This window comes from Amblyomma mixtum, unplaced genomic scaffold (assembly GCF_055824585.1).
Source record: "Amblyomma mixtum isolate Tamu unplaced genomic scaffold, ASM5582458v1 scaffold_20, whole genome shotgun sequence".
Classification (NCBI taxonomy): Eukaryota; Metazoa; Arthropoda; class Arachnida; order Ixodida; family Ixodidae; genus Amblyomma; species Amblyomma mixtum.
This window is the reverse complement of record NW_028317717.1, coordinates 1,131,281-1,156,459: the sequence shown is the minus strand read 5'-3', so window position 1 is coordinate 1,156,459 and position 25,179 is coordinate 1,131,281. Positions and strand designations below refer to the sequence as shown.

Genomic DNA, 25,179 nt, shown 5'->3' with positions numbered 1-25,179 from the left:
ACCAAAGATCTTCTAAAACAACTGCTGGCTGGCCAGAATTAGCTAACAGATGATGTTGCAGCCCTTCGAGCACAGCAGGCAAATCTGGAAAAACCTATGTCTGACTTCACCTCCAAGTTCGATGACTTAGAAAACAGTGTAGCACCAATCGAGAGCATTGAAGAGACACTAAACAAACTTCAAGCGAAAGTCACTGATTTGGAGCACCGGAGTAGGCGCGCAAACTTGATGGTTTTCGGGTTATTTGAAAACCTGGGTGAAACTGTGTCGGCACTAAAACAAAAGTTGTCGATAGGTGTACTGAAAAGCTTATCATCACGTGCCAGTCTCTCGGAAGAATTCATAGGATTGGGAAACCAGGAAAACAAAGGCCGGTCATAATATTCTTCCAGAACTACAGCGAAAAAGGGGAAATTATAAAAAACGCATTTAAACTTAAACGAACGGACATATCGGTTCAGAACGATTATTCGCGCGAGACGTTCCGCAAAAGAAAGCTTCTTTGGGCTCGTGCTAAGCACGGACAACTAGAAGGAAAGAAGGTCTCCCTGATAAACGACAAATTGAAAATGGATAGTACAATTTATGCGTGGGACGACGCCACATGTGCAAGAGTTGAACTTTCCAGTCGCCAGTCCAATCGACAGTCCAGTTCAGGCACGGAGTGATGCCAGTCGCCTAACGATAAGAGCCTACGTCTGCTGAACCTTAATGCCCGTAGTATAGTAAATAAAAGCAATCAACTAGAAGCCCTAATCTTAGATTATAATCCTGTGTTTAGGAAAGACAGGTGTACCTCACGTGGTGGTGGAATTTTAATTGCTATGAAAACTACTTTCCAAGCCACCTTGCTAGACAGCCCATCCTGTATTGAAATTTTGTGGATTGCAGTGCGACTGCGTGATTTTGTTACTTGCATCATCGGTGTTTGCTACCGTACGCCGGATTCACCTGCTGAGTTCCTTAGGGACCTCAATCAATCATTGAGTTTTATACACGACAAATATCCGACCTCAGAAACAATCCTTGCCGGCGATTTCAACTACCCAGGTATAAATTGGCGGACGTACACATCCGAAGGCACTGCAAGGAAAAGTGAATATAAAGAATTCCTTTGTTTGATTTCCCAGTTCAGTTTGTCACAGATTGTTTCTGCTCCGACACGTGGCGACTCGGTCCTAGATCTTGTATTGACAACGCAACCTGAACAAATGACTGTGAATGTTTTGGAATGTGTCAGTGATCACAATGCTCTTCACTGCGAATACACATTAGAAAAAAAAGAAGCCATAAATTCCCACGAAAACTATTTACAATTACGCACGGGCGAATGTTGAGGGATTGGTTAGTGAACTGTCATTGTTCAGTGAGCAGTTCCTGGAATAAATATCAAGCCGCTGTCCAAATGACAACTGGAATATTCTAAGCGCTAAAACTGAAAGAATTAAAAGAAAGACACATTCCAAAAATCACGCTCACAACGCCATCACAGAGCGTATGGTTCACTTCCAACGTGAAACGATGCATCAGAAAAAAAAGCGCCTTTACACTTAGGCAAAACGTTCGACATCGGAGGATGATTGGAATAAATACCGTGCGCAGTCGAGAATATGCCAAGCAGAAATTGAGAGCCAAAGATAAATTTTTTTAATCATGACATATCAACTTCGCTTAAAACCAATACTCAAAAGTTTTGGAAAGTAGTCAATCCTAAGCCTCCTTCATCTAGTCTGATAACAATAGTAAAAGACGGTGATTTTATTCAGCCGTCTGAGGTTGCCACCGAATTCAACCTATCTTTTAGCTCGGTGTTTACTAACGAAACACCACTTCCCACAGGTTCTAATGCTGTGAGTATAAACGCGGTCATGAATGACATCCTAATTATGCAGGAAGGCATTGAGCAAGATATTGATCGTTTGCCGAATAATTCAGCCCCCGGACCCGATGACATATGCCTAAAACTGCTCAAGGTAACGAAATCAGTGATAGCTTCCATACTCGTCCCAATTTTTCAGCAGTCCATTGATACAGGAATTGTGCCCGATGCTTGGAAAATCGCACGCATTATACCTATATTTAAATCTGGAGGTTCTTCTAGCCTTTCAAATTACAGGCCCATCTCATTAACAAGCATACCATGCAAAATTCTGGAACACATCATATCATCAGCAATAATGAACCACCTCAGTCAGCAGAACTTTTTTTTTGTCAACCAACATGGATTCTTGCGTGGCCGTTCCTGCGAGTCACAGTTATTTGAGCTCGTGGCCGACCTGCACGACGCTGTACATCATTTATTGAGGATTGATGCCGTATTCATTGATTTTGCAAAAGCGTTCGACAAAGTTGCTCATAATCGTCTTATATTTAAACTTAGAAATCTTAACATAAACAGCAATGTCTTGAACTGGATTGTTAACTTTTTAACTAACAGACAGCAGTTCGTGTCTGCCAATGAATTTTGCTCCGCACTAACCCATGTAAAGTCTGGTGTGCCCCAAGGCTCGGTGCTCGGGCCGATCCTCTTCCTTATTTACATCAACGACATAAGCAGCAACCTCACTTCTACAATTAGGCTATTTGCGGACGACTGAGTTATTTACAGAAAGATTACTGACCCTCATGACGCTAATGCTTTGCAATCAGATCTTGATGAAGTGGTTCGTACCACTTAGCAGTGGTGCGAACAATGGCATATGGAAATAAACGTTTCGAAAACGATACTTTTAACATTTACGACGGCTAGAGTCACTGAACCCATCTTTTATTCTATCGGTAACATGGCCATTGAAAAAGTTCCTGCAATCAAATACCTAGGTGTCTACATTTCTTCTGATTTAACATGGCACCAACACATTGAATATATAACCACTAAAGCATACAAAACCCTGGGTTTCATTAGGCGTAGCTTGTACTTTGCAAATCAGGCGACCAAACTTTTAGCATACACAACTTTAGTCAGATCACAACTAAAATGCCGCTTTCATCTGGAACCCACATCAAGCTTATCTTGTGGATAAACTGGAATCACTTCAAAATAAGGCTGCTAGGTTTATCACAAGGAAATACGCGCGCTACTCCAGCATCACAGATATTAAATCATCTCTAAATTTAAGCTGTCTTGGAAAGCGAAGACTTGTCACCCTGCTATGTCACTTTCACAAGATCTATCACAATCACTCGCCATTCACAGATTCTCATATCAAACCAGCACATCGCATTTTCCCCCGATTAGACCACTGCTTCAAAGTGCAACCCAATATAGCTCACACTGAACTTATGCGTCATTCGCCATTGTTCCTTGCCATCTATCACTGGAATAAACTACCTGCAGAAATCGTTTCCGAAAACAATTACGACGCATTTCTTAACAAACTGAAGAGCTTACTCTTTGCTGGCCCTTAATGGAATATTATCAGAAGTATATTCTTTTTTAGATTGTCTTGAACAATGTGGTCCACTTGTGTACGTGTTTTCAAATACTTTATTTATTCTGTTGTCTTCCCTATTTATCTGAGCACATCTTTGTTTATGCTTTGTGATATTTTGCACTGTGTTATGGAATACCATTGCTTTATTGTTTTTCTTTAATTCCCTATGTAATGCCTGTAAAGGGCCTTTAGGGTATGTGAATAAAAAAAATATTGTAGTAATCACTGAAACTTGGCTGAAAGAAGAAATAGATGATGTTGATGTTTCCCCCCCTTCGTATAGCGTATACCGCTGTGATAGACAATCAAGAGGTGGTGGTGTTGCTGTCTTGGTGAAGCACAGTATTCAAGCTTCTGTGTTAACACATCTTCATGATCACGAGAGCTTCTCGTTAAAACTATGCTGCTGGGGCCGGCCTATATTTCTATTTGCGGTTTACCGACCACCTGATTCGTCAAAGCGGATCTTCTCTGATTCGGCTGATCACATGACCAAATTCAGTCATGATAACATTATTCTTCTTGGAGATTTCAACCTGCTAGGCATTGATTGGAATTGCCATGTTTCTGGTTCCAGCCTAGGCACGCATGGTATTTTTGATATTATGTTACAACACAATCTTTGACAGATGGTTACAAACCCAACGCTTGTCCAGGGCACTTGTGCCTCTAGACTTGACCTTATTTTTGTCAGCCGATCAATTAAAAATTTTCCGTCTAGGTGGAAAATGGCCTTCCTGACCGCAGTATGGTGTATTTTTCATGTAGAATTCAAAAACTGCACAACTCTCCCCATGCTAAGCTTGTTTGTGTGAAAGACTTTTCGCGTGCCAGGGACGAAAGCGTACTTGATAACCTTGATCTATGCCTGAGTGATTTTCAAGGAAATGACGTCTCTTTACTACCGATCAAAACGAACTTGACCAGTGTCTTCGAAATGTTCTTGAATGGTACAGTGAGTTTTGTATGGTTCTTAACACTGAAAAAACAGTTTCGATGCAAATAACACATAAAAAGAACCCAATTAACCAGGTGTATACACTCGGATCATCAACACTAAGCAGGTTAATAGCTACAAATATCTAGGTTTAACAATCACGAGCAATCTTTCTTGGAACTCACATATAGAAAACATATGCTCCTCTGCATTTAAAAAGCTATTTTTTCTGAGGTATAAACTAAGAAATTCACCTTCTCACGTAAAACTCCTGACGTATAACGCTTACATCAGGCCAAAGCTTGAGTATGCTTCGGTTGTTTCGGACCCATTTACTGAACTTAACATATATAAATTAGAAAGGGTTCAAAGAAAAGCTGTTAGGTTTATCTATTCCAAATTTAAAATCACCGACTCCCCCACTGACTTCATGGCGGCTAACAATATTGAAACACTTGAAACGCGAAGAGGAAAATATCGCCTTTAGTTTCTTTATTCCTTACTTAACCATAAGTTTGCTTCTGATCCTTCACAGTACATATCCCCCCTAACCACACGTTATATCCGACATCATCACACTCACTCATTGACACCATATTTCGCGAAAACTGACTGTTTTAAATATTTGTTTTTTTCCGCGGACAATATCCGATTGGAACCATGTTATGGCATCGTAATAGTTTCGCAAAATTTGTCTGCTCATTTTTATGTGTATTTCTTTTCATTGTGTTCTGTATCTGTCGAGTTTCAACAATATATGCCTGTCCTGCTTGGAACCTGAAAAGGGTCTGCAGTATGTACTAAATAAATAAACAAACAAATTTTAAAAATCTGCATGTATGGTCTAAAAATTTTATTCCCAACAAAGTAAACACACAAAAATAATCCCAGGATTGCGCGTTAAGTCTTGCACCTAAAACGAAAACTAAAGCGATTAAAAGGAACACGTGCCTGCCGAAACGCTGTTGAAGCTGCGCAAGGTGCTCTACGACAGGCTGTAGGGCAATCAAAACGACATTATTTTGAGCATACGCTGCCAAGCTTCATTCAGGAGGCTCCGCAGAAGTTTTGGAGACACTTGTGCAGGAAAAACAAACCTGTCGACCAAATTCTGCACAATGGTGTTCTTATCGCCGATAAAACAAGCATTGCTGGTACATTTTAACAGATATTTCCACAGTGTTTTCACGAAATCAGAATCCCTCTTATGTCAACCTGCTCTATCATGTCATCCCGAACCAAGCATTGTATCTTCTGCAGGTGTGTTTTCAATGTTATTGAATCTGAAAACAAAATGTGTCCTGGTCCAGACGGAATTCCAAATATGTTCTTGCGCCGTTATAGTGAACTTTTATCCCAATTTCTAGCCATAATTTTTCATGCCAGCCTATCAACCGGCACTGTTCCCTCGGACTGGAGAGTTGCGCGGATTGTGCCAATACTGAAAAAAGGTGCAGCCTCATCTGTTGCTAATTCTCGTCCGATATCACTTACATCTTCTTCTTGTAAACTAATTGTGCACATTGCAGCCACTTATATAACTTCTTTTCTAAATGACAAAGACATTCTATCGTCACACCAGCATGGATTTAGAAAGGGCCTTTCGACCGTCACTCAATTAACTTCTGTTGGTCATAGTTTTGCTGACATTCTAAACAAGTCAGGGCAGATGGACGTCATTTTTCTAGATTTTAATAAAGCGTTTTACCTTGTTTCCCATGCCAAACGAATATATAAGCTTGAAAATATCGGTCTTTCTAACCGCGCCCAGTTAGTCAGTATTAATGCCCATTGTTCCAATTACCTTCTGGTCACTTCTGGCGGGCTGCAAGGAAGTGTGCTTGGACCATTACTGTTTTTGGTCTGCGTCAATGAGATTGTGGATGTAATTAGAGAACCAGTGCAAATCAGGCTTTTTGCCGATGATTGTGTGTTATTTCATGCAGTCAGATCCTACGAAGACCAAGTCATCCTTAATTCTAACCTTCACAACATTGACTCATGGTGCAGTCGATGGGAAATGTAGTTTAACAATGACAAAACAGTCTTTATAAAAGTGACCAATAAACAAAGTAGCCTATCATTTCCGTATGCCCTTCCAAATCATCCGCTTGAGGAATTTAACGAATACAAATACTTAGGTGTTACTATAACCAATAAACTTAGCTGGAACAAACATATAGCCAACATATGTACGTCATCCTTTCGGAAACGTTGCTTTCTTAGGCATAGATTAAAAGGTGCCCCTTTAGTGCAAAGCTTGGAGCCTACACATCCATCATCAGACTGAAACTTGAGTACGTATGCACCGTCTGGGACCCTGACACAAAACATAACTTTGAGGCACCGGAAATGATCCAGCGAAAGTGTGTTAGATTCATCTTTAATAAATATTGTTCTTCCGACTCTCCAACGACTCTTATGGCACAAAACAACATACAGACATTGCAAACACCAACAAAAATTCAACGATTGAAATTTCTTTTCCTACTCAAAAATAACAAACTCTCCATAAGCCCAGATTTATTTCTTAAACCGATCACAACGCGACTAACACGACATCGTCACACGGAATCACTAACACCTTACAGCGCTAGAATCAATGCTTTTAAATACTCATTTTTTCCTCCCAAAATAACTCAATGGAATGAATTCCCGCCTGGGTTGTAAACAGCATCGATGTCATTAACAAAGTTATTTATTGACAATTGCTGAGTTGTCTTTTCCTTCTTTTTTACTCTGTTCTATTACTCCTATGTTAGTTTTGTGCTAAGTAATCTGCCGCGCCTCCTTTTTGTGCTTTTGCCTCTCCTGCTTGGACCCATCTTAGGGTCTTCAGTATTCTGTAAATAAATAAAAATAAGTCTCCTCCTCCTGCGCGGCTCATGTTTTCTTTATCGACAGGTGCCGAACGTATGTCAACCGCAGGGCTCAAGACGATACTTCGCGAGAGTATTTTCGATATCCGATACCATCAAAAATTGCGTTTCGACACCGATACAAGATACAGAGCCTAAATCGATATCAGACACATACTCGATAATATATCGTTGCTACTTAAATATAACACCTAAATCGACAATTTTTATAGAGCCGTTAATATAATTACCTGAGCGAAGAAATTTATCGGTGATTACAGGAAGGTTTAGTGTTTTCAATATAGCGCCCCATTTTGAAGGGGCTTAAACTAATCCGGCCACATGGAATATTTTAGGCTTTAGTGCCAGCACGCCAGGTCTCTTCAGAATTGATTGCATTGAATTAAAGACATGGTAACATCGAAACGATCACTTATTATATTAAGCATAGCAAAATCGTTTCTGTAGTTATTAACGCTCTTCCACCCTGTCTGTGCGCACTGCAGCATTCACTGGTTACCTCTGTGTCTTCCCTTTGCTAAAAGACGCAAGGTCTGCGCGCTTGTGAAAACCGAGCGTATTTTCTGTTTGACTTGCACAGTGCCAGGTCTAGAAGAAAATACCATGGACTCTGAGACGAGCAGTGCAGTACCAGTCTCAATAAGAGTCGTCTGCCATGTCACATGCACGTGAAGTGACTTAGATTAGCTGTTTATTGTTTTTCGAAACAAAGGTGCTCCTAGTCTCCGGCGGCCAGCGTATTTCGCACAACTGCACAGGCCGTCTTTGCATAGAATAAAAAGGCAAAAAGCCGGCTAGTTATTGGCAATTATCTAAAAATGATAATCAAGTTAAAAATATGGTCATTTTTCTTAGTGCCATATCTTTTTTTAATTTATTATGTTTATTTCGTTTGACACCGCGCATTAAGATTAGAAATTGGCCTTTCAGGCCCGTGTACTGTGTTATGTCACTGCACGTTAAAGAACCCCAGGTGGTCGAAATTTCCGGAAGCCTCCGCTAAGGCATCCCTCGTAGCCTGAGTCGCTTTGGGACGTTAAACCCCAATAAACCAAATCACAAATTATTCGGTGTGAATGTTTGCGAGTTCCTTATCGCATAGTGTGCGCCGCAAAATTCAGTGTGTTAGGAATTTTGTCGACTTGCAACAAATGACAGTACGCAGCAAAAGGTTCCACGGTATTGAAAACCTCAAATGGAACCACCATTTGCGTGCTATAATTCCCGAGTGGTGCTGTTAGGAAAGACGATAGTTTGCCATTTGGAATCACCTGAGGGCAGGAACGCTGTGCCAATAACTGAAAAGCCACTATTTGCTCATATTGGGTGTGCACTGGCAGTGACGTTAAGGCCATTGTTGTGAGTCAGAATGGCAGAACATCGGCCCATTTCTGGCTTGAGCGGTTGGCCATGGTTAGGAAATGTAGTACTTTGCACAAATCACAAAGACGTTCTCACCTTCGCGCCCATTTTTGCCACTGCGATGCCATTGGTGATCCACTGCAAGGGCGCTGGCGCCCTAATCAGCATGCCAACAGTGAATACCAATGGCCTCTGTATGCTAGCGGGAGAGTTGTTCACATTTTCTTCCTCATCGATATAGACGCATATTCTGAACTTACGGGCTACTTCCTTTACGGGTCCTGTGCGCCTAGACAATTTCAAGCTTGCCTGCACGCAGGAAAGCTTTGAAAGCTGATGCACTATGGCTAAGACATCCACAAAGTGCTTCGTGGCGCTGCCCTCCTTTGAACTGAATATGCATATCGAAACTACTCAGGCACTCGTACTGCCAGAGAACGTTTGCACTGTCTTGAACTTTTGAACGGCCTCGACGTATTGCGAAGTCATCGATGCAGGATGACCTCTCAATACGTGGAAGCTGCAAAGAAGTGCACCATAGCAGGAAAAGTCGACAATTAATAAATAACTCGTTGAATGTTACGGCACACAGTGTGCGAGGAGACACTCCCAAACATTTGTACACAAGAATTTGTAAGTGATGTTTAATAACTATCGCCACATTAATTACAAAATGTGGAATCGAGTTTATCAAATTAGTTTTACAGATAATGGCCAATTGCTAATCTTAATGCGTGGTGTCAAACCTCGAAATACAATTATGAAAGTCATAAAACATATAGTATTCAATACAATTTAACATCATTTTAACATTATTATCAGCTTTAAGCGTTTGCAAACAACGAGTTTGTTTTTTCTCTGTTCCATGCAAAGACAACTTATGCAGTTTTGCGAAATGCACTTAACGCCGGACACTGAGACCACCTTTTTTGAAAAAAAAAAAACAATATTCATGTTGGTTCGCTTGGATGTGACGTGGGAAACGTAACTCATACTTGAAACCCACATGGCAACGCTTCTCTGAAAGTCTGTAATTTTTTTAATCAAGAGTCAACGTTGGGAAATTCCGCTAGGACCAGCAATTCAGTATTTTCTGGTATGCACAGATAGACGGCCAACGACTTCATGAACACAGCATATGGCGGGCCACATGACAGTCTTCCCTGCTGATTGAAAAAGTGGTCAACGCTCGCTGAATCCTTTTCACAAGAGGTGAATTAAAAGTTCTCACCATTTCGCCTGCATTCCTTTGGCCACGCTGTCCAGCTAGACATTTTGCAATGAGAGTTGGGATACAGATTTCGCCATAACTCTTTTCTGCCGCAGAAAAAAAAAACGTTCGTGCGTAGTTAACCCAGCAATTACACCATCAACCACATTCGTTTTCTAACGCATTTCAAGATGTAAGGGCTATCATAAACCGGACCTTGCCGTCCAGGCTACTGAAGGAAGTCAGGGCTCACGTAAGGCATCAGGTGGGCATTTTCTTATGCGCAGAAGACGAACATCGAATCTGTGGCATATCACTGCCTTGTGGTACGCCATACCGAGTGCCGGAGAGACGAGAAGACGAGGGGATGATAGTCTCATGCTTTTTTCTTGGTGGGAGGAGGGAGAGTTTATTTTACCAAAAGCAAGAGCAGCTGAAAACTGGCGAGAGGAAAATCCGGAGATGGTGAAAGAGCGGTGCCGCGCATAGCTGGCGCGAGAGGAAAGCAGATGGTGAGTAGCTACAGTCACAAAGAAAAAATTGGCGGGGGCTTAGCTTTGGTTAAGCCTGTTAGGTTTAGAAAGCAAAAGCGCAGCGCCTCCAACTGAAGGAACGCAGTGCACCGCGTCCACAGGTCACGCGTGGCTACCGGCCACCGCTGCGCGACGACTCAAAGTGTCTTCGGTAATTTTTTTTATATTTTGTTTTCGATGCCGTTGCGACTGAGAGAAAGAACACAATCTACAGCTGGTATGACGTCACAGCGGCAGTAGCGCCACAGGTGCGCAGCGCGGCAAACACACACCGTAACTGCAGCTGGGCTCTCTGAAGGGGCGAGTTGGTTGCCCATAATCTACAGCTGGTATGACGTCACAGTGGCAGTAGCGCCACAGGTGAGCGGCGCGGCGTAACTACAGCCGGGCTATCTGAAGGAGCGAGTTGGTCGCCCATATTCACTCCGCTAAAGGTGAAACGTAATTGCGGCCGCGTCACGCGAAGGCTTGAAAGTGCGAGTAGTATTGCTTTCACAATAAAAATAGCACCTAGTGTGGTAGGGGTAGCGCTCTTTTGACAAAAGGGCTCGTCGGCACAAATGGTGAGATTATGAGACTTCAAGTACAATAGTGAATTAAGCTGCAGGATTCCGGAATCCTTGGAGGATGCCTCATAAGCAGTCAATACAACGACAACAGGAAAGGAAACCACGATGCGACTGTGTCATGCTAGTGTCTCAGAGAAAGAGGAAAAATAGAAATGAAAGAATCTCATGTTCGGCGCCGGAAAACTTCAAGCGTTTTACTGGGAGCTTTGTCACCGATTTTGCTAAACGGCTCCAAACACTAGTGTTATGTATGCAGTCGTAAGCCATAGCCTCTTTGGTTCAAGCTGGTATAAAAAGCTTGCAATGAAAATATAAAAACAATGAACAGAAACTAAGAATAGCACGCGCAGTGCGTGCTCTTCGAGTTTTTTCTATATAATACATGAGGTAAACATTCTAGAATAACACACGTCCAAGCAACACCATATTGCCACGTATCACTATAGTGGCCGTTTGTTCGCGCTCAAGGCCGCAGGAAAGGAAAGTTTTCATTTTTGTTTGTGACGCGAGAACCGACCGGACTAATCTCGATTGACCACAGCCATGAAGAGCTGCATCTACGTTTTTCCAGGCTACTGTAGGCCCGCGCAGCGGCGGAGAGCTTCGGGCTCTCTGTGCCTACGTGGGAGCTGCCCTCTACACCCGGCGCCTAGCCGAGTGTCCTTCAGGACCCCTACTACGGGAAATAAAGTTTTACCACCACCACCACCAGGTGATTTTGACCTCTTTCTGTTATCCCGAAGTTTCCTTACCGGTTTTAAAATGAGCGATGCCGCGAGCGGCGGGCATTCGTAGTTCGACGACTGATTAGCCCGTTTGATACTTACGCCACCGCCGAGTGATTCAGCTCTTTGCGGGCACAAGTCAGCCCGAATAAAGAGCTTCGTTTGCAAGTTTTGTTGCTGTCTTCCTGACTGCTGGATTGCCGTCACTGCAACGTGTCATCTGCTGGAGGTGCTGGGTAGCCTTCCATGTACCGCACACCCCCAGCAAGTCGCTACGCCAGCCCTTCCAGTCATTCACCGGAGGACTTGACTCCAGTCCACCGCACAAGCCGACGTCTGCAAGGGGACGCTCCTGAGTTCGGGATTCTGCCGGACCCTACCCGGAAGCGGAAGCCAGTAGCAACGTCCACTATAAGCCTGCCCCAGGCGACGACTCCAAACATTCTTCAGCAGCCCCGGGTGCCACCAACCTTCAACGTTTCGTCGGGTGCTGACCCGGAAGAATGGCTGGAATAGTTCGACCGTGTCGCTATCTTCAACAACTGGGACGGCGCCACGAAACTTAGGTACGCCTTCTTCGCCTTGGAGGGACCAGCAAGAATCTGGTTTGAGAATGAGGAAGCTAGCCTCAAGAACTGGGAAACCTTCAAGGAGCAGCTTCTAAAGACCTTCACGAACGTCGTGCGAAAGGAGAGAGCCCAGCAGCTGCTACAGTCTCGCATACAACACCCAAACGAGACCGCTGCAGTGTACACTGAGGAAATGAAGTGTCTCTTCCGGCGTGCCGACGCAAACATGATGGAAGAAGAAACAGTAAAGGTGCTTGTGCGAGGACTTAAAGAGCAACTCTTTGCCGGCCTCGTCCGCAACCCAACGGAATTCATAGAAGGGGCACCACTATGGAAAAAACTCTTGATGCCCGAGTCCGCCAGCATGACCGCCAGCAGCGCGTTTTCTCAGCAAATTGCCTGGACACCGCTGACAACGTTCACCTGCGGGAGATTATCCGTCAAGTTGTGCGAGAAGAGCTCCGACGATTGCTGCCAACGGGAACGCATTCGCAGCTTTCATCGCTCACAGACGTCATCCGGGATAAGGTTCAACAGTCCTTGGGTGTGACGCCGACAACCACGCAGCCTCTGCAGTCCACAGCCATGACTTACGCCGCAGCTGTGCGCCGTCCTGAGCCTAAACGACGGGACCCAAGCCCCTATCGCCCTCAGCCAGCTGCGTTGGACCGCCGCCCTCTCGCCCCAACACGCCCGTCCTACGAGCGTCGCACACAGCCAAGGAAATGCGATGAGTGGAGAACTCCCGACCAGCGCCGCCCACTATGCTTCCACTGAGGCGAACGCGGTCACGTCCTCCGGCACTGCCCATACAGAAGACTGGGCATCCGAGGGTTCTCTTACGACGCTCCACGACACCGACCCGGCAAGCGACCAGCCGAAATCGAGGAGTTTTTGCGTCGGGAAGGAAGCTCATCACCGAGCCGCCTATCACGTTCCCCGTCGCCACCTTCACCGCGCTTTGCATCTCGTAGCTGAGGTTACGCGATGCGTGGACGCCCCCCCAGCCCCTGAAGGTTAAACTGAATAAAGGAGCCTCAGGAGGTGAGGTTGCTTCTGAGCACAATATCAAAGATCCTCCATCGAAGAAAATGCAAGACCGTGACTCACCTACGACCACACCTGACGACGACGACGACGACGACGACGCCAGGGGCTTGAACCTTATACCACCGTCGAGACAAGTAACGTTGGAGTACGCCCATCGCAGTCTCACTACTCGACGAAGCCGAGATCGGACACCGAAGACAACGTGCAATAAGAAAATGCGAACAAGTGACCTTGAAGTTATGGTCGATGGTGACGCATTTACTGCCTTGGTGGACACCGGAGCTAACAATTAGAAGTACAGAAAGGTGGGCAAGTTGGTTATTACTATCCATGGTAAAACAGCGCGGAAAACTAGGTTGAAAGTCAGCGCTCGTGTTGTCGTGTTTGTTCCGTCCTCGTGTTTTTTCCGCGCTGTTTTACCATGGGAGCTAACAACTCCGTCATGAGTGGGCGACTCGCTGTCCGACTCAGGAAAGTAACAAAAACTTGGGATGGCCCGCTGATCCGCACCGCAGGTGGCAACCTGATTGCGCCGTCAGGACGCTGCACCGCGAGACTTACTGTAAATGAGAGAACCTATGCTACAACCTTGCTGGTCCTACAGCAATGCTCGCGAGACGTGATTTTGGGAATGGACTTCCTGAATGAACATCGGGCGATCATCGACCTTCTATCTAAGTCGATCAAGCTTTCCACGGACAAATCCATACCTGCTGAGACGAGCGCAACTCAGCACGTTGCCTGAAACGTCCTCGACGAAGCATTGAGCGTGCCGCCCCGATCGAGTGTCCTCGCCTGCATAAGTACTGGAGACATCGAAACTGCCGAAGGCGTCATTTATTTGAAAATACTGCAGCCCCATTCTAGGGGCTACAGCAGAAGTGGGTACAAAAATGTGGAACAATTCCACGCATACAAGGGTACATTACAAGCATTACAAATATAAACGCTGAGAACAACAATATACAATCTGCTACGACTCAATTGCCGACGCAAAATCAGAGAATGATAGTGTACGAATGTTACCATCCAAAGAATTCCAACTCTCCACAGTGCGCGGCAAAAAACTGTATTTGAAACCTTTACACAAGGGGAACACCCAGCTACTTGGATCGAGGACTAGGCGTCGCAAGGGGAGTCGCCCAAATCCGAAATGGCCAAGCCTAGGTGTTGCTAACCAACTTCACCGAAGAATACCGGCATCTAAACAGAGGTACGACGATCGCTTTCCTCGACGAGCTGGCATACATAATAGACATATTTGCCCTACCCGACCAACCCGTAGCACAATCTGACCAAGGCCATCAACCAACGTTTGGTATCACCCCAGCATTATCACGGAGCAGACAAGACCAAATACGCATTCTTCAACAGACAGCGATTGCTTCTCATCAGCATCGAATGTGCTACGAACCCGGCTTGCCAAGCACCGCATTGTCACAGACGAACACGCCCGTCCAGAGCGAGAGCCCCTTCCACGTATCGCCGCTAGAACGCCAAGCTATCCGCAAGCAAGTTGAGGAAATGCTTCGTGACGACGACATCCAGCCATCCAGGAGCCCTGGGCAGCACCAGTCGTTCTAGTGAAAAAGAAACTCGGCACCCTTCGCTTTTGGTCGATTACCGCCGCCTGAACAGCATTACGAAGAAGGATGTCTACCCCGTCCCACGCACCAACGATACATTGGACCGGCTGTGCAACGCTAAGTACTTCTCATCGAAGGACCTGAAGAGCGGCTACTGGCATATTGAAGTCGACGAAAGAAATCGCGAGAACACTGCGTTGACAACACCCGACGGACTCTTCGAGTTCAAGGTGATGCCATTCAGTCTATCCTCTGCCCTAGCGACGTTCCAGTGAAAAATGGATACGGTGCTCGCAGGCTTGAAGTGGCAAATTTGTCTAGTCTACTTAGAGGACGTTGTTGTCTTCTCCACGAGCTTTGAAGACCACCGCGGACGGCTTTGGATAGTGCTGGAAACAATCAAGCCTTCAGGCCTAACACTGAAACCAGAGAAGTGCCACTTCGCCTACGAGGAGCTGCTGTTCCTTCGTCACGTCGTAGGCAAGGATGGAGTTCGCCCAGACCCTCAGAATACGGCTGCAATCACAGAGTTTCCACAGCCTAGTGACAAGAGAGCTCTACGCAGATTCCTTGGATTGTGCGCTTATTACCGGCGATTCGTCAAGAACTTTTCGCGCATCGCTGAGCCTTTGAACCAACTAACGAACGCTGACGTGCCTTTTAAATGGGAAACGCCGCAAGTGGAAGCTCTCAATGAGCTGAAGCGCCGCTTGCAGTCCCCTCCTGTGCTCGGACACTTTGATGAAAATGCCGAAACCGATATTTATACCGATACAAGCAGTGTGGGCTTAGGAGCGGTTCTCGTTCAGAAAAATGGTGGAGAGGAAAAAGTTAACGCGTACGCTAGCCATTCACTGTCCAAAGCCGAAGCCAACTATTCGATGACCGAGAAAGAATGTCTCGCCATTATTTGGGCCACGTCGAAATTTCGCGCCTACCTGTACGGACGACCATTCAAGGTTGTGAGCGATCACCATGCTCTGTGCTGGCTAGCCAGTTTGAAAGATCCCTCCAGCCGCCTTGCTCGTTGTAGCCTGCGTCTTCAAGAATTCGACATAACTGTAGTCTACAATTCTGGCCGCATGCATTCCGACGCAGACTGCTTGTCGCGAGCCCCCGTCGACGCAGCAAGCGAAGCAGACTACGACGCTTTCTTAGGACCGGTAAGCGCAAGCAGTTTCGCGCAGCAGCAGCGCTCGGATCGTGAGTTGCAAAGCATAGTTGATTACCTAAGAGGCAAGAGCGCATCGCCCCCCCCCCCCCCCCCCCCGAGGGTTCAAGAGCCAACTGTCGTCCTTTCTCGTTCAGAATAAAGTCCTCCTGAAGAAGAACTGCGCGTCCAACAGGAGAGTACATCTTCTTGTCGTGCTCAAGAATTTTAGGCAAGAAATTATGCAGGCATGTCTTGATGAGCCGACTGCGGGGCATCTCGGGATTGCTCGCACGTTGCACCACATTCAGGAGCAGTACTATTGGGCGCGGCTAGCTGCCGACGTTTCCCATTATGTAAAAACGTGGTGTGACTGTCAACGACGCAAAACACCTCCGATTCGACCGGCCAGACTCCTGAACTCCATACCACCTCCAACTAAGCCCGTTTAGCAAATAGGAATGGACCTCCTGGCCCTTTTCCGACTTATCAGTAACAAGTGGATCATCGTGGCCAACGACTACATGACCCCATACGCCGAAGCAAAGCGTTGTCTAATGGTACCGCAAAAGAAGTCAAAATTTTTTGCCGAACAAACTCTCCTGCGTCTCAGCGCCCCCAAAGTGCTCATCACAGACAAGGGAACGGCATTTACAGCGGAGCTGACGCAAGCCATTCTCAACTACAGTCAGACAAGTCATCGGAGGACAGCTGCCAGTCATCCGCACACCAACGGGCTCACAGAGCGTCTGGACAAAACTATCGCAGACATGCTCTCCATGTACATACATCGACGCCGAACACAAGACGTGGGACGCCATTCTGCCCTACGTGATCTTTGCCTATAACAGTGCCGTCCAGGAGACAACCAGGTTTACCCCATTCAAGCTTGTATACGGCAGGAAGCCCACGACAATACTCGACACAGTGCTCCCGCACGTTTCAGACGAAGACAACCACGACGTCGCCGCCTACCTTGATCGTGCCGAGGAAGCCTGAAGGCTTGCGCGGCTTCGCATTAAAGATCAGCAGCACGCCTACGCCCGACGCTACAAACTGCGCCGACGAGACACGCATTACAAGCCTGGTGATCGTGTTTGGATATGGACGCCAATTCACCGCCGTGGATTGAGTGAAAAGTTGCTTCGACGCTACTTTGGCCCGTACAGGGTTCCCCGTCGCATCGGTGACCTCGGCTATGAAGCCATCCCCGACGGCACTACAGCATCTCAACGACGACGCACAAGCCCGGACGTCCTACATGCCGCACGGCTTAAACGTTACTATGAACGCTAATAGACTCGATGTTTACATTCTCCGTATGTATTTTTATTTTTTTAAGCATCGAGGCGACGCTTCACTTAGAGGGGGGTAATGCCGCGTATCACTATAGTGGTCGTTCGCGCTCAAGGCCGCAGGGAAGGGGTGCTATCATTTTTGTTTGTCACGCGAGAAGCGACTGGACTAATCTCGATTCATCACAGGCAAGAAGAGCTGCATCTACGTTTTTCCATATTACTGTGGATGATCTTAACCTGTTATCTCGAAGTTTCCTCGCCGGCTTTAAATTGAGCGATGCCACGAGCGACGGGCATTCGTAGTTCGACGACTGACGAGCCCGACTGTTGCTTACGCCGCCACCGAGTGATTCAGTTCGTCGCGGGAGCAAGTCAACCAAATAAAGAGCTTCGTTTGCAAGTTTTGTTGCTGTCTTCTTGACTGATGGATTGCCGTCACTGCAACGTAACAATATATCAATACGATTCGTTGGCAGAGGAAAAACCCTGTACTTTTTAAGCGTAAGAAGGTAGATAAAGCAGCCTCGACCATGATCACGCGGCCCGCCCATGATCATGCGTCCCGCCCCTGCGTGTCTCAACCAGCTGGGCCTCAGTCGCTTTGGCAATTTAACCCCCACAAACCACAGGGTACTTTTGAGTGGCTGGTTACAACGTACTATCGCGCTCAATATGAGTTGCAACGCGCGGTCATCGACCGGGGATCGTTCCGTGGTGTGCCTCCTCCAAACAGTCGCTCGGAATTCTGGGAGAAACTGCTGTTTCAGGAAACAACAGCACCCCCGCTCTGGAAAAAGTTTCTCCCAGAATTCCGAGCGTCTGTTTGGAGGAGGCACACCACGGAACGAGCCCCGGTCGATGACCGCGCGTTGCAACTAATATTGAGCGCGATAGTACATGGCCAGCATTTTGCTCAAGGTGCGGTTGAAAAGTTCAATCATCCTATTTGTTTCAGGGCGGTAGGCCGTTGCAGAGCTGTGAACGATGCCGCATTGCTAAAGGAGTACTTTGACGGTTTCTGTATGGATGACGCGGTCCCGGTCTGTCAGAATTTCCTGAGGGGAACCATGGCGCAGAATGAGATGGTGCAGGATGAAAGACGCAACTTCTTGGATGGCAAGGATGAGGTTTCTACGTGGCAAATCTGGTGATATACCGCCCCGATGACCCAGCGGTGGCCAGCCGTAAGGATATGAAGGGGATCGTAGAGATCAAAGCCGCCGTGGTCGAATGGGTGCATGAGGCAGGACAAGGGCTCCAGCGGAGCGGTATAAAGGCGAGGAAGGGTTTTGTGACCTTGATAATCTGGGCAGGAGCGGCGCATGAAGTGGTATATTCACCGCCAGTAGAAGCGGAGGCGAAGGCGTGTGTAAGTTCTGAGCAAAACATCGGCGACCTTCTCCTGCATGGAGTGATGAAGAGTGTGATCGAAGGATGATGGCGCTAGGTAGTCAGACATAGGCAGAAGTGACAGCTGGCGGGTCACCTCTTCCCATATCAATGCACTGATCTCGGGAATCAGTGACGTAGGGTTAAAAGCGAGACAGGATACCGCAGGTGCAGGAAGCAAGAAGTCATGCATGCCGGAACGGCGAGTAGAAGCCCGCTGTTTCTTCAGGACATCATAACTTTGGCAAAGTGGATCACGTCGACGACTGTTTGCAGTCTTCGCTAGCAACACCTGAAACGCGTCGTCGGAGATACCCATCAGGATGCTGTTATTTTTTTCGGCCTCGGGCATAGATGTGTTGATGCGCTTGCATAGGTGGACAACACCCTCGATGTAGCTCGTGAAAGTTTCGTTCGGGCGCTGAGCATGGGCGCGGAGGCGTTGTTCGGCGCGCAGTTTGCGCACAGCGGGGCGGCCGGATACCTCCGAGAAAATCTTGAAGGAAGACCAAATAGGCAAGTGGGTCTCGTGGTTGCAAAACTACAAATTAGCCAGGTCGGATAGGTAGAATAGTACATTATCGAGCTTGGTAGCATCGTCCCACTTGTTGTAGGCGCTGACACGCTCGTACGACGACAACTAGTCTTCAACATCGTGGTTATTCGCGCAGCTGAAGAAGCTGGGGTCACGCTGCCGGATCCCGCCGGAACAGGCTATGGTAGACGAAGGGATGGGGGCTCTCTGGCTATCGACATCACGCATACCGTACGTCGAAGCTAAGGTGCGGCTACGGAGCTCCAGGGTGAGATGGGGAAGGTGCAGCATCTCACACAAAGTGTAAAGGGGGCTGTGGCTGAGTAGAATCCGGCGCACTTGCGGCGTTCGACAAAAGTCCTTGCCAAGCCCCTGTTCAGCAAGCGAGCTTCAGACCACCGAGTCATCGTCGTCTTCCACCCCCGTAACTGAGGGCGGCTGCTGCACTACACATATCTCATTTTTCAAACATTATCTTTTAAAATGAGTTATTACAACTAGTTAAATGTTGCGAACCAAATACAGATAACCGTTAGTTTTGTCTTTTTCTTCCTTGTTCGGTAGCCTATTATGGGCTCATCAGTTCTCTGCCACTAGTTGCTGTCTCTGGCTCTTGCATTGGAATAGATTCCAAGTGCGGCGTTTTCAAAACAGAATTTAGTTTGAAGCAGCCGCAGCAGGTACTGTTGTTGAGCCTTCTTTGCCGCAGTCATATGAAAGCACCCTGCATTGGTAGATCGTTTTCGCTTCTTTTCGGCGACATACTTGCAGAACATATTGTAGTGCAGTCACAACATAATGCAACACAAGGACATCTGTCTCTTATCGCTCATATCTTGAAACGTTACAACACTCCAGCGCATTTCTAATTTTATACAACCAAACCATAAGACAGCTGGGTGTTCCACGGTTGATTTACGATATCCTGCGTACATATTATTGGAAGTATCATGCTTCTCTGTGCATGATTTTAAACTATGATGGAACAGCGCGTGCACATTTCGACTGGCGGCATGGCGCTACCTGCACAGTTAGCATGAAGCCAAGGCCAGACGTTGGGCTGTTGTTTAGTGAACAGGAATAGTTTCGAGGTTGAACCCGACAATTTGCGAACCGTTCATTTATACAGCTTTCTGGGAGCTTACAAAGGGCCGCGAACAGTAATAGGCTCTAATGATCTGCGAACCAGTGCCCATTACAGTGCCAACCATTCGCAGCCCTCCATTTTTGTTGCAGGCTTCTTTAACTAAGTTTATATGTGCCCCTAGCATTGCCTCTTGATAATAATGATGATGCTTATAGCTTCAACTGGCATTCGCAAACGCAAATTGGCGAGCTGCGGCGGTGTTTATTTCAAGGGCACCTAAATGCTGTTTAGTGAGTAAAGGTACTTTCCTTGTCTTGGCTTACAGGAACACATTCACGCCCAAATACATCATTCTCCGGACGCTACAATATTTTTCACGTCACCATCCACCTTTTCCCAATGACACCACAGTAGCGGTGCCCGCAAACAACTACATCGACCCCAGCACGAAAGGCGGCAAATACCACCTTCATCTGGTAAGGTAGCCTTTGACATGCGATACTATTTCTGTTCAATAGGGATTATTGAATAAATATCAGCGCCTTGAGAGGCGCGTCATAAAGCAGGAATAGCTTGAAAAGTAGCTGATTCAATACAGAACGGATGCACCTGTTTCGATCTCGATCTCAGGCGAAACATTACTGTGAATGCCATATGTCATATTTTTTGATATACCGATGTGCGACAGAGCTCGGTTCAATTTTAAGCAGTTTTCGTAGCATTCAAGTGATATCAACCACAGTTTCTTTAATGATGCAACCATGATCCACCGAAAGCTAAACAAGGGGCACCATTACTTCCAGAGGTTACAGTAGGCAAATATCTCATTACGATCACCTCAACGGCTTTAGAACAGGAGCCAGGAAAATGTTCTCAGCAGTAGAACATATGGGCATTCCAGCAGAACAATGCATTCGACAAGAACGCCACAGTAGTTTAGCGATACGACCAAGAGAGGTATTATGCAAGGGTCGCTGATTTAGGAATGCGTGCTTCGTTCCTCCACGATTGGTTGGAGCCCCAGGAGCCGCAGGTTTGAGATATTCAGCGTGGACCAGGTAGAGGTGTCTAAATAGGCGATACACAATATCACCTCTGCCCACGACTACCCAAAACACTCCTTCCTGTTTTGCCGAGCCACTTCCAGAGCCCGTAAGAGTGACGGGGTCAAGATGGAAACTCTCGAAAGAAAAAAATAATAAGGCGCGCGTAAACCGTAGCGAAGAATGTTGCCCGTACCGACTCAACCAATTCTGACAGCGCTGGATATCAGCCGAGCACCTTAGAACGCCGGCTTATCACACATTGATTCTAGCAGCGAGGATAATTTCAAATATTAGGTACTGTGCAACGTTTACTCCACGTTAAACTCTATTTGCCTGCTCAAATACACGACCTTGAAAGCAACCGTGTCTTCATTATTTCTTCGAAATAATATTTTTATGTGAAAATTTGCAGTTTGGCACAGTTTGAAAAATTCAAAACGAGGCTTTTTTTGGCACCTAAAATTCCTAAAAGCTTTAACTGTTCTGGACTAAATGGTGCTGGTCCTGTGTATTTTTGAATACTAAGCGTGGACCATAATATAAAAAAATCAACTAAGACCAAATCGCATAAGTAGTCGATATTTGAAAATTACCCATACACCATGCAGGGTCACCTGTAACGTGTAAATAGTGGTGCGATACCCCGAACTACGGTGCGCACACAGGCTCTGCCCACTCGAGCTTAGGTATGCAGGGCTGTTGACTGTATAAGTGGAAATGATATGATGGTGGTTGTGGTGTCGTCAAGCTTTGGACCTTAAAGGTCTTCGGTATTCGCAACACACCACTTCGTCTCCTACACTCCGTGGATGGTAGCCCCGGCTCACCCAAAAGTGGGATGTCACTTGTAGAGCGGCAGCTATTACAAGGTGGGTTCTCTGGATTCAGTGTCGTATTAGCAAGAATTATCTCGTTACCACAGGAAAAAGAAGGGTCACCGTGCAAAGAAGGTATGGTGACATTAGAGGAATGTGTAAACTGAGAGTAGTTTGGGTGATTGAGCTGAAAGGGAATGGTTTGTGCAGAGCTGGGTAGTACAGAACCGGAGGACGGTTGCCGTGAGAAGCACCCTGAGGATGGTTATTGTGGAAGGAGGACAGTTAACGGGGCAGAGGAATACGCACCCAGAATGTGGTCACCGTGAATTGATGCAAACGACAATCACTGTGTAGGGGCGTTGGTACAATGGGAGCGATGATATGCGCAAGCCAAGAGTAGTTGCAACGGAAAACACCTGCAAAATTGTTCATGTTCAAGAAGGTAGAGGAGTTACCTTTTGGGAGAGCATGGCCAGAGTGGAGACGAGAGCGAGCGCAGCTTGTTTAACCCGGCTGGAGGAAGTTACCTTAGGAACAGGACTCTATAGCAAAAACCGTGTTTTATGCAAACGGAGAGTGGTTACATTAAAAGGGGAAAGTTGTTTGCCATTGAAGGAGAAGAATCTGGCGATAGGGGATAAATGCGCAGGTGAAGGGTGGTTGCCACGCGAACCACACGGCAGGTGGCATCCGCGATGCGAGGAGGGGCAGCGACGAATGCAGAAATTTTAACCAGAAGGCACTGAGCGTGGAAGGATGCGGAGGAGTGTTAAACCGGATATCGAGCTGGTACTACAAAGGATGCTGAGTGTCGTGAATTATTTCTGCAGGCTCCTGCTCTCATGGGCCCAGAGGGCAGTGCACCTCACAAATCTTTTAAAGAAAAGTGCTGCGTTTGTCTAATCAGGCTGAAGAGTGGAAGAAGAGCCTTTTCTTGCCATGTTCGATCGAACAAAAGCAACAAAGTTGTCTTTTGATGCTTCGCGCAAAGGGATGGGCGCAGCACTTCTGCAGTGCCACAAGGAAACATGGAAGCCTGTCGCGTATGCTTCCCAGGCGCTAAATAGCGCGAACAACGTTACTCACAAACTAAAAAGTAGGCAATGTCGTTGTTTGAGGCAGCGAGAAATCCAACCATTTTGTTAACGGCGGGCTGGTAATTCTTGAGACTGATCACCACCTCTTGTCCTCCTACCACGTAGTAATTCAGGAATGCCAAAGCATGATGACGTCTAACTCCACACTGAATAGAACTAGCAGAGCTTTGGAAGTTAATAAATGAGCGCAAGGTAGCCGACATAAGGAAGTTTAACATGGAGAAAATCGAGCATGCTCTAAAAAACGGAGGTAGCCTCAAAGCAGTGAAGAAAAAAACCAGGTGTAGGTAAAAACCAGATGTATGCACTATGAGACAAAAAGGCCAATGTCATTGGCAATAGGGATAAGATAGTTAAAGTGGCCTAAGAGTTTTACGCATATCTATACAGTAGCGAATGCAATCAAAACTTTTCTCAGAGAGGCAGTCGAGCACAGCAATGGGACATCCCACCAGTAACGAAGTAGGAAGTAAAGATAGCCTTAGGAGCAATGCAAAGGGGAAAACAGCTGGTGAGGATGAGATAACAGCAGATTTGTTGAAGGGCGCAGGAGAGATTGTGCTAGAAAAACTAGCCACCCTGTATAAGCAATGCCTTGTGACCTCGAGCGTACGAGAAGCTTGGAAGAACGCTAACATTACCGTAATTCGTAAGAAAGGAGACGTCAAGGATTTGAAGAATTACAGACCGATTAGCTTACTGTCAGTTGCCTACAAAGTATTTATAAGGTAATTGTAATAGAGCCTAGACAACCTTAGAATTCAATCAACCAAATGATTAGGCAGGCTTTCGTAAAGTATATTCGACAATAGACCACATTCATGCTATCAATCAGGTGGTAGAGGAATGCGCAGAAAATAACCAACCTCAATATATAGCCTTCACTGATTATAAAAAAGCATTTGACTTGTTGAGGATTTGCGGGGTTGCAGCGGAGCACCAGAGAGAGACGACCAGCGTGGCAGGCTTCTAGTTCCGAACTGCCCGTGCCGGGCGTGCGCTCCGAACACGCGCTGTCCATCTTTATTTTCTTCTAGCGCGCGCTGTAACGCTGGGCGCTATAGGGCCCCCCGCCTAGACGGAACGGGGAAATTTGCGCGCCGACGGGCAGAGATGGAGTAGTCAGAGATGGAGAGTCCGGTAAATTCATGTCAGGTGCCGGGAAGAGCCGTCGGGTGGAGTGCGCGGGCTCAGGTGGACGAGCCTAGCTGCTTCGCAACGGGCGAATGATGCTGGGTGCCGAGTTGACAAAGGACATGGGGGCAGGGAAGGCCAAGGTCGGGCCGTCACCGACAGTGGTGCTGCCCGCGGACACAAGTGTCGTCGGTGTTGGGACGTTGGAGCTGGTGTCGGTGGGAATGTGGCGCGCCGAGTACGTCGTCACAAGCACAAGAGCGGGCGAATCGGCTCCGTGGACTGACAGAAGCTGTGCTGCGACAGCAGCAGCTGTAACAATATTTGGCACAGGTGTGACCGTCGACACAACGGTGAGAGCCGTGACGATGGCGGAGGAAGTTGCAGAGCGCAATATCAGGTGCTTTGGTGAAGGAGGATCGATATTCCGGAGCGGTTGGCCAGGGATGATGCGCGTGTGAGGGTCGGCTGTAGGTGGCTGCAAAAAGGTTGTTGCAGTGACAGGCCGTGCAGATGAGACTGCTACATCAGATGGCTGGCTGGCAGCAAAAGACACAGCTTTTGGATGGACAACTGCCGCACTACTCGGTGGGGTAGCTCGACCATTCGTTCCCGAAGGTGGCTCAAGTCAGGCACCAAAGCAGGCGCTTGCTGCGACAGTGTCGAGGTGCCAGGGAAGACTCCGAGGAGCGGTTGACAGTACTGAGGGCTTGGGGTGGGGCGTCTTGGGCAGGCGGTGTGGTCGCCGGGGTAGTGGGGCTGGTATGTGGC

The 25,179-nt window shown here is 46.9% G+C and overlaps 2 pseudogenes; both read left to right on the top strand.

Moving 5' to 3' along the window:
- Positions 1-2,783: 2,783 nt before the first annotated feature.
- On the top strand, positions 2,784-3,408 carry LOC149324742 (uncharacterized; annotated as a pseudogene).
- A 5,547-nt stretch (positions 3,409-8,955) lies between these two features.
- On the top strand, positions 8,956-19,658 carry LOC149324741 (uncharacterized; annotated as a pseudogene).
- Positions 19,659-25,179: the final 5,521 nt, after the last annotated feature.